Raw genomic sequence first — 11,088 nt, forward strand, 5'->3', positions numbered from 1 at the left:
CATCTTCATGTATAATTGTCTTCTCACTTGTTGGTCTGATGACATCTACTCAGTACATAATGTTTAATTCCAAAGACAATGTTAAAGCTGTTGCTTTATCCACACAGGAAAAAAGCTGCCGTCAGCTGGAAGGCTGCCAGTGCGGGTTTGTTACCAGTGGCCTGAAACCTAAATCAGGAAGCGCCTCAACACACAAAGGGGATATGTGCTTTATTTTGCTCAGTCTTAATTAACAAACACCCATGACTATGTTCACGGGGTGCAGTGGTGTTTTGACCAATTATAGGTGAGTAATACGGAAAGTCACTCGATCTGATGAACTTGTCCATCACTTCACCAACTTGTCTTTTTTTTTTAAATTTCCAGTTCTGAGGATTGAATTCCTCTCAATATCACCAGTTTATCATTTTTAGATGTGGCTAGAATATTAAAATCTGTCTTTTTGGTTGTTTTGAAATATACAATATATTATTATGTAATATGTTCACCGTGCAGCTTAGTGAATGCAACCTTCCAATGTAGCTGCAACCTTAAACCTTTGATGCGCATCTCCTTTCCCCAACCCACCCTTACTGTAATCTGTATGCCATGAGACATCGTCTGTTTCACCGCACTAGCAGGACAACACCTGGCAGTCAATCTTGCTGTGTCATTAGATTACCTGCTGTTTTCTCCTTATATTACTTGAATTCTGTCATTGTGACAAAATACCACAGATAAGTTTATTTAAAAGAGAAAGGAGTAGTGGTGGATGTGTTGTATACATCTATATTGGTACATTGTATACACCTATGTGGATATATTGTATAAACTTATATTGATATATTTTATACAGATATATTGATATATTGATGCACCTATATTGATATATTGTATGCAGCTATATTGATATATTATATGCACCTATATTGGTATATTCTATACACCTATATCAGTATATCATATGCACTTATATTGATATATTGTATACAGCTATATTGATATATTATGTACAGCTATATTGATATATTGTATATACCTATATTGATATACACCTGTGAAATCATTTTTAAAAAGAGAATGAGAGAGAAGACTTATTGATTTCATGGTTTCAGACCATGCAGCTTTTCTACTTTTTATGGGGAGAGGAAAGTGAACAATATCGCTGAATGTGGGGTACCAGGAGGGAAAGAAGACAGCAAAGAGATGTCCAGTACAACAGCATCCTTTTCATGGCTGCCAAGCTTCCCAATGATTTAACTTCTTCTCTGAAAGGCCCAAATCCTAAACACTGCCCCACCTCCCACTAATGTCACAGGCTGGAGACCAAGTCTTAAATTCACAAGCTGTGGGCCAATACTCCAGATCCAAACTATAACCCTCCCCATAATCTGTATGTAAGGACATCCGCACTGGGCACATTAGTCAAACTTCTATGCCATCTTTAAATCACACTCAGGCTTCTTATCCTCAAAACAAACCCACTTGCAGCAGCCAAGAATGAAAACCAGATTGTTCTCTCGGGACTTGTGAGTAAAAGGTTGCACAGTTCTCAGAAGGATAATAACGTCCCTCTGCACATTTTCAGTGTTAGGAGTGGACGAAGGACCCAGTACACACAGAGTAGGTGCTGCGCTATAGCCCGAGCTCATTTGGGGTCCCATTTAAATCATGTTATTATTCTCAAAGTTTGTCTTTCCCAAAACTACTTCAACTCCCCTCTTGACTATGATGTATAAAAATTCCTTCCAACAAATCTATCTATCAAACATGACCCAGTCCACAGAACAAAGCCCCACTAGGGATGCTGTGAGAATCTGTAACTGTCCTTGGCTATCTCCTCTTTCAGGCCTATCAGAGCACACTTCCAATAAAATCTTCCAGTAAAACAACAAGCCTAGTTCTGCTTCAAAGAAAGTAAATTTTTCCATTCTGTGTGTGCAATGGTACTTGTTTCAAAAAGAATTTGCTAGAAACCACATACATTAATTGTATCTGTGAATCTCCAACTTTCCCTGCACTTCTGGGTGTAAAGGAAAGTGAACTGTAGTAGCAGTGATCCATGTGGAATAGCAAATGCTAGTGAGTAAAATCCAGCCTTCCAGGAAGGCTTACACAAGGTCCTCCATCTTTATTGTCTTATCCATAAAATGAAGCTTAGCCTTATCTTTGAAAATCCAAGTGACTTCTTCAAGGACACACGCTATGAACGTGTGCACACCCCAAGATCCTTGGAAGAAATACACCTAATCAGTGCAAGGTGCTACTCCAATGACGATTTGAGTTTTGACCCCTGATATATGTCAATGTCTGATGTCATGTATTTCAAAGTGAACTGAGGCTCCACATTGTCAGGGTAAATCAGGCATGTGAATTAACTGAGCCATAAAAAAAAAAAAAAAAACTTTTTGTGTTTTTTTTTTTTTTGAAAGAAAGTGAAAAGGAGGGCTTTGGTGACTTGATTAAAATAAGGAACAACCTAAGTACTTCAGTCTGTTGGTGCTGCTGACTGCTGACAGGCCTGGGAAGGGCTGGGCACTCTCTTGTGGGTTTAGAAGCCGTACAAGATTGCTCATTATTCTCTCAAACTTCCCAAGCATAGAGAAGAGAAAATTGAAGCTATCACCTGAGGCAAAGCTGATAACCCACCCCACCCTTCTTCCTTCCCACCTCCAGTGTCTACCTATTGGCATCAAGCAGTTAAGGCATGGCTATCTATTAAGTCATCTTTCTGTAACATGACTGGTTCTACTCCCCCAAGAGAATGATGACATCTCAAAACACAGGCGACGGTTGGCAAGTGGAATGGCATTAATTTCATGCCCAGAAATCTGAATTTGAAAACACATTTGAAATATATTTGTCTGGTTACAGGGGCAAGATTGGCATTAAGGTAAACAGCCGGCAAATTGTTCATAGCGATGCATTTGTGCAGTGGCTTTTCGTTCCAAACCTTAGAAATTAGAGACTGCTCACCAGATGTTGGAATTTTTTAAAAACTAATTTAACTACTAAATTGCTAAAAGGTACACTCTGGTAAGTTCTCTGTGAGTTGAAAATGTCTGTCTCTGGTTAAACATTTATTGAATAGCGTAATTATATTGCTTTTGCTGTTAAATGATATTGACATTCCCAAGTAAGAAAGACTTTCATTCAGACAAGATGAAATGTGAACATCTGGCAGAAACCTTACGTGCAACATGGAAACAAACAGCAAGCATGGCCGGCGGGCTTTCTTTTTCTTTTCCTCCTTCCCAAGTTCTCTGGATGTGACTTAACATCAGAAAACACTCAAACATGAGGACTCCGTCACTTGTCATTGAAATGTTCAAAGTAAATCCTTGGCAAAGCCGGTGGCTGCTGAATTTGAAGTCAACTTAGCCATGAAACAACCACTTCTCAAGACTGAGCCAGCTGCTGATCCATTTCAAATTATTGTGATAGTACAAGGGGAAAAGATTTTTTAAAAAATCATTTTCTATTACATTACACAAGCTGGAATTTTTGAATAGTAAGTTTGGGGGAACTACAGTACAGCACAAATAAGTTCATTTCTAGACAGCAATGTCAGTTTTCTGTGTGTGTTTCCCCTCTGCACAGAATGTTTCCGTTTTCAGAGTCACTTAATTCTATCTGCTCTGTGGTTGAAAGGTCAGCAAAGCAGCTGCAGCTAACCTTCAGAAGCCATCCCAGCGGGGCGGGCTTGCTACACCCCCAGTGTAATTCTTTCTTCTCCCTCCCAGTTCCCCACTGGGGAACAGGGGATAAGAGACAGTTGGCACTCAGCACACTGACAAGCCTGCATTGCTTTAAAGGCAATATTTTGATGTATGCACAAAAGAAAAAATAGCATATATCCTTGAGTGTTCCCCCAAAGAATCTTTGAGGCAGACTTATTTTTTTCTTTTAGGTTTCCCTGTCAAAAAGCAGATTTGGATATCCAAGTAAATCTGATATAATCAAATTCAAATGCCAAGGTCAGAAATACATAGCAAACTCCTAATGGACAAACTGATGTCCCCAATTTGCATCCATGTCTGAAGGCCTGATACAGCCACATATCTGTCAAGAATCCCCAGGCTACCACACTCCTCAGCCTCCTGTATGCTCCCCTTATCCCATTATATAGGTTAGCCATAGTATAACAAAACAGAACCGAAAGATCTTGACTCCGCTGCTCATCCACGCCACTGGAGGATTCCCCTAGGTAGAAAGAAGACCATCCAGGTCCCTCGACTACTACAAGTGTAGCTGGAAGAAGACAGCCTTGAACATGTAAATGGAATGATAGAGGTAGAAGGTGGGGGGAATTGGGAAATAAAATATATAGCAGGCCCCTCACTTTAGCGACAGTTTTTCTTTACGCCATTTTTCTGTTACCTGGTCTGCAGTCTGGAGATACTAAATGAAAGAAATATCCAGAAAGCAACACTCTCCAATGTTTAAGCTGCACGTGGTTCTAAATAGTTTGATGAGCTCTCACTGTCTTGTTCCATCCCACCCACGACATAAACTATACCTGTGTCAGTGAATCCGTGCTGTATGCACTACCCTCCCGTTACTCTTAGCAGCCACCTCACTTACAGACGCACAGTTGTCACAACACTAAAATGCTTGTATGGAAGTCATCCGTAAGTGAGTGGCCCAAAGCATACGAATGGGAATGCTAGTAATTTGACTGCGATATATTTTTAAATTTTTTATTTTATTTTAGATTTATTTTATTTATTTTATGTACATACATACACTATAGCTGTCTTCAGACACACCGGAAGTGGGCATTGGATCCCATTACAGATGGTTGTGAGCCACCATGTGGTTGCTGGAAACTGAACTCAGGACCTCTGGGAGGGACCTATACATTTGTTATAAAGGTGACATTGAAGATTTGTCAGTGGAAAAAGTAGAAGCTAATCAATATATGGTTATGGGACAATTAGCCATCAATAAGGAAATACATAGAAATAGATGTCTCTATCTCATGCTCTACATAATGTCATTTTGCTTCTTTGTGTGTGTGTGCATGTGTGTGTGTCTGTGTGTATCTATGTCTGTGTGTGTGCATGTGTGTGTGTCTCTCTATATATGTGTGTGTGTATTTGTGTACATGTGTGTGTTTGTGTGTGTGTGTGTGTATGTGCATGTGTGTTTCTGTGTCTTTGTGTATGCTTGTGTATATGTGTGTGTATATGTGTGTCTCTGTATGTGTATGTGTGTGTGCGTGTGTGTGTGTGCGCGCGTGCGCATGCGCGCACATCCTTATGCTGGGGCAAACCTGTGATACTCAGAGAACAGCTGGCAGGACCTGGTTCTCACCTTCCACCACATGGATCTAAGACATCAAACTCATTATATTGTCAGGCTTGGCAGAAAGTGTCCACTGCCTTTCCAGCCATTCAAATGCAAACTTTTCAAAAAGGAATATGTCTGGATTCTAGGAGAATTATTTTATGACAAATATAACTGGCAAATTTCTCATATACAGAATCCATAAAGTCTAAAGAGGAAACAAATTTTAAAAATAAACAGCACCACAGAAATGATAACAAAAACACAGAAGAAACACACTCGGAATGACGCGCTCAGCCTCAGAGATTGTGGAAGTGTGAATTAAGCAAACAAAAGGGATGGCAAGAATGAAGAAATCTGACGATGTAAAGCAGGGGGTGCCTACAGAAGTCACAGAAGGGTCTCAGTGAGCACTGTTCATGAGAGTGAAGCCCTAGGCTGGGGTAAAGTGTGCAGCTGGTAAAGCACGCCTTGTGTGAGGACCTAGGTTTAGTTCCCCTAAGGCTGCACACACGGTGGTGCGTACTTGTAATCCCAGGAGATGAGACAGAACAATCTCTGGGGCACACTGGTCAGTGGTCTTGCCTAACTGATAAGCTTCAGCCCAACGGCAGACCCTGTCTAAAGGAAGTACGTAGCATTCTTGAGGATGACACCCATGGTGTATACACACACACACACACGCACACACACACACACACACACACACACACACAGGTACACATGCTTATATGCACATGCAGCATGTGCGCACACACACACACATTTTAAAAAATAAATAAATAAAACTTAGAAACAGCCAAGAAAATCAATAATAGAAAAATATGGGTTGATGTTTTTCTCCTTATAGAATGGGCTATTGTACAACAATTCAAATCAAATTAATTGTACATGGCAGGAGAAATTCATAGAAATATAATAATGATTATGAAATGATTAAGAAATCCCAAAGAACTCCTTTACTAAATAAAATTAAGAATTGGGCTCACCAAATGGATCCTAACTGAATGCAGTATTTAGGTCACTTGTGACAGTCACTCCAGCATGATGTTGAATCTCAGGCTGGAGGAAAACAGCCCTGTGGAGAAGCTCTTGTCCAGCTGAGGGATGGAGAAAAAAGAGGAGACTGGAGAAAGAGTGAGAGCCGCACTGTTTTATAAGCTACAGATCTATTTTTAAAAAATACAGTTATTGAATTGGTTTGTTTGCTTCTTTGTTTTCAGAGGCACTTGAACCACAGTACCAGGCTAGCCTTGAACTTGTGGCCTCAAAGGATCCTCCTGCCTCTGCCTACTGACTGACTAAGATCCCTGATAGCGCTGTAACTCTGGGTTAGATTTACTAGAGTGCTAACAGGAGGTGGAAAATTGGCATAAACAAAGGAAAAAGTGGTACTAGACGCTGTTCGTTATGTCAAAAACAGCCAATAATTGAGTATTCTGCTTTGATGTTGCCATAAATTGGCACCAGAAAAGCACGTGTTACTTTCAAACGGTTTTCTCTTAGTACGCTCAAGCGCTCTTTCTGTTTGTCACACCCTAATGTTATTAGAAACCTCATTTTTCCCCCTCATTACAGATCAAGAGCAGAGGGCTGACCCGGATGCTCTGCGGCTTGTTGGCCTTCCTCTCTCCTGAAACTATCGGAGTCCTGTAGTCTAAGAAAGTGCCGCGGAACAAGAAGCCAAAGCTGTTACAAGGTTTTCTTTCAGAACTGGTTATTATTCTTAAAGCATGTGATCTGAAAATCCAGTGTAAAGTAAACTAGACGTTCGGGGAAACTGTTCCTGGGACATCACAAAGGAGTCTGCAGAGGGGGAGGGAAACAAAGTACCGTATATGACTGAGCTGGCCCAAACAGCAGAATTCCCCAGGAGCCAGAACAAGAAAGGAACCAGGCTCTGAAGCTGAGTCTGCCGGGCACTATATGCCCATCCTGAAGGCTGGATCCTAGATTATAATGGAGAGAAGGCAAAACTTTCAGATCAGAGTTTGGAAACACAAGGTGGGAAACAGGGGTTGCTTCCTGTCAGGAAGAATGTGAAAAGAAAAGCACAGGAAGCCACAGAGGTGATATTTCCACCCAGTCATGAACTGGGCAGTGAGTACACAGGGGTTCACTAATTTTATTATTTAAATTGTGCATAAAAATATTTAATAAATCCTTTGTTTTAATATCAAATGACTACTGATGTCAAATCCATGTTGAAATATCAAGAATAATCCCAGTGTAGAAAACAATCTTTATTTCCCATTAAAAAGAACAATTAAAATGCTGTGCTGGATAGTTTATGTCAACTTGATGCAAACTAAAGGCATCTGAGAAAAGGGAATCTCAGTTAAGATAATGGACCCATAAGGTTGGGCAGTAGGCAAGCCGCTGGGGCATTTTCTTCGTTGATGGGGGAGTAGCCCCTTATGGGTGTTGCCATCCCTGGGCTGCTGGTCCTGGCTTCTATAAGAAACAAGCTGAGCAAGCCATGAAGAGCAAGCCAGTAAGCAGCACCCCTCATGGCCTCTGCACCAGCTCCTCTTTCCAGGTTCCTGCCCTAACTTCCTCCAATGATGATCAGCAATATGGAAGTGTATAGAAATGTAAGCTAAATAACCCCTTTTCTCCCCAGTGTGTTTTAGTCAGTGGTGTTTCATCACATCAATAGTAGCCCTAAAGAAAGCATATCTGTACATATAAAGTTATCAAGAAGGACATGCTTTAGTGCCGCTTAAATGACCTCCTTCCTCTCACCACCTTTGAGGGTAAAAATCAGAGAAAATGCTTAGCCACAGCTTGTCAGAATAGATAAAATGCTCCGCTCTGTCGCTGCACCCCTACCCAATGTCAATGGCTCTCCATCATGATTAGGCCAGCTGGAACAGCTCAAGAGCGTCCAAAACTCAAATTCATATACCTGTAAGAGAAAGATGCAAAACTTTTAATTTCCCAATCTTTACAATTCCAAGCTAGGAAATTCAAAATATTTCCACTAATGATTCTGCCAAAGGATGTGTTTTACTTCCCCAACAACCCTGAAGAGATCAATGGCTATTCAAATGTTGGAATCTTGTACATTTTTTAAAAGTTGTTTTCAGTTTGTATAATGCCCAAATTGTGCTTAGTTAGTGAAGAATTCTTTCTGACAATCCACACACTGCTACAGAGAGTAACAGCTTTGAAATATGAGAGTCAGAACTTTCTGTTTCGAGTAGAGAATGTGAAATAGATGTTGCAATTTACAGTACTAATTCTCTTCGTTTAAAATGTGATCTGTGGCCAACCAGATGGCTCAGCGCTTGCCATCACTCCTAAGGTCCTGCCCACCATCCCTGGGACTTACATGGTAGGAGAAAACAGACTACCACAAATCGATTTCCAACACCAAACACACACTAGCCAACAAATGAGGAACCCCACTTTGAGTATTATTAAAGCAAGTACCCCTGCTTTATTTTCATAGCTTTTTCATCATTTTCCTAAACCCCTTCAAGCGTATTTCTACCTCAGACTCTTACCACCTACTGTTTCTTTTGCGTTGACACACTGGAGCCTGATGTACAGCCTGATGGCTAGGCAGGGCCACAGAGGCAGAACTTGAGATTTCCAGGCAAAGGGAACCAATGGAAGAAGTTTTTAGAATAACTATGCCAGAGAAGCAGAAAGATCAGGCCTGAGAGCTGGAGAATAGAAAGCATGCAGCCAGGTAAGAGCCTAGGAAGAGCGGCCCCAGCAGCCAATCCCCTGATTGGGTCTCGGGAAGCAAAGATGAAATATGGATTTCAGTAATAATTCAGGAGTATTGTAGGGAGGCATTGGCAATGTGGAAGCTTGGGAGTGGCCTAGCCATTGAGCTGCTTAGGGCGTATTAAACCTCTCTCTCTCTCTCTCTCTCTCTCTCTCTCTCTCTCTCTCTCTCTCTCTCTCTCCTTCTGTGTGTGTGTGATCTGTGTGTGTATCATCTGTGTGTGTGTATCCTCTCTCTCTCTCTCTCTCTCTCTCTCTATCTGTGTGTGTGTGTGTGTGTGTGTGTGTGTGTGTGTGTGTGTCTTTCATTCGAGAATCCACAACACCAGGGTAGTAGCCAGAAGAATGGGCACAAACTCTGGGGAGTTAAGAGCAGACTAACAATACTACTGCTACATTCATCTATGTAAACAACTGAAAAGAACATATGTTCTGACTTTGTAAGCCACATATTCAAAAGCTACAACTGTTGTGTGGTGTCAGTGTTACAAGAATACCATGACTCCCAGCCTCCCTGAACATAAGGTGTTCTCCATCAAACAAGCTGTATAGGTGACCTTAACATTCAGTGGGTCTTACCTCTGAATAGATAGACCTCCTGAAAAGATAAATAATGCAACCCCAGTTCCAGAAGAGTCTCACCCTGATGAGAAACTGAATTGTGGTATTTTCGAAGGATCCATATTCACTGTAAGAACGACAAACAGGTTGGAATCCTAATGCAGTGGACCAGGAATGTGTCACTGGTAACAAAAAAGTGTGCCTACACCCCATGACCTGGAACAAACTGATCAGACCCACAGCTATGAATTAGCTCAGAATTCCCCCAAAAGCACACACGGTTTGACGTTTAGCACAATCCTCCCGGATAAAGCACAACCTTAGGGCCTGTTCAGCATCAAGATGTCCCAGCAGGTAAAAGTGATGTCCGACCAACCTGACGACCTAAGCAGGACCCACAAGGTGGACGGAGAGAAACAACTCACACTAAGTGTCTTCTGAGTTCCCTGTGTGTGCGTCCCACCCTGCCGCCTGTGCTGGGTAGCTTTATGTCAACTTAACACAAGGGGAAATCATCTGGGAAGAAAGAACCTCCATTGGGAAAATGCCTCCATTAGATCAGGCTGTAGAGGCAACCCTACAGGGCATTTTCTTTTCCTTTTACTTTTTTTCAAATGTTACTTTTGATCTGTTAGTCAACTGAAGAACTAGGACATCCTTAGTCCAGGATTCACTTAATCCTCTTCCTCATCATCACTGGCTCTAGCACCACCCTTGCCCTTCTTGGCGTTCTTTCCCTTCACAGAACCTGGGCAGCCACCGCCATAAGGTAAAGGGAGGGAGAAGACACTGTGCTTCTGGGAGTCCAGAGGAATAACAACGTCTATCACCTACTTGCCATCAATACGATGATGATGGCTGAGCACACCAGCATGGTCAATAGGTTCGACCAGGCCCAGTCTAAAGATCTAGGACTGCAGCTGCCTCTCCAGAAAACCCTCCATCTTCAGGCCAAGGATGTAATCCAGTTTCACCTCACCCTCATCCAGCATCCCAGTGCAAACAAGTTGCTTCAGTAGAGCATTGCCTTCAGAACCACTATGCTGGGCATTTTTATCCAGTGTAAACAGCTCCCAGGTGGCCTCAAGGATCTTGCCCAAGGTAAAATTGATCTTCCACACCTCACATTTTTCCAGAGCCCATACTCTCTGCTCAACTTCACGTCCTGGTCAAGGCACAGTTTCTCCAAGGGTCCCTATGGGTTTTATGACAAATCCAGCTTCTGGAAATAGGCATGTGACTTCTCTAGGCTGGCTTTACCTACAAACTCATGCCTGTGATTGGACATTTTTAATTAGCAGGTGGAGCCATCCCTGGACTGCTGGTTTGGGGTTCTAATCCAAAACCACCATGTGAGCAAGCCAGAGGAAGCAAGCCAGTAAGCACCATCCCTCCATGACTCCTACATCAGTTCCTGCCTCCAAGTTCCTGCTCTGCTTGAGTTCCTGTCCTGAATTCTCCCAATGATGGACTGTGTTGCAGAAGCATAAGCCAAATAAACTCTTTCTTCCCCAAGTTGTT

The 11,088-nt window shown here is 42.0% G+C and overlaps 1 pseudogene; it reads right to left on the minus strand.

The window, feature by feature from the left end:
- Window positions 1–10,241: 10,241 nt before the first annotated feature.
- Window positions 10,242–10,803, minus strand: Rps9-ps1 (ribosomal protein S9, pseudogene 1; annotated as a pseudogene).
- Between the last annotated feature and the right edge of the window lie 285 nt (window positions 10,804–11,088).

This window comes from Rattus norvegicus, chromosome 17, assembly GCF_021556685.1.
Source record: "Rattus norvegicus strain SHRSP/BbbUtx chromosome 17, alternate assembly SHRSP_T2T, whole genome shotgun sequence".
NCBI lineage: Eukaryota > Metazoa > Chordata > Mammalia > Rodentia > Muridae > Rattus > Rattus norvegicus.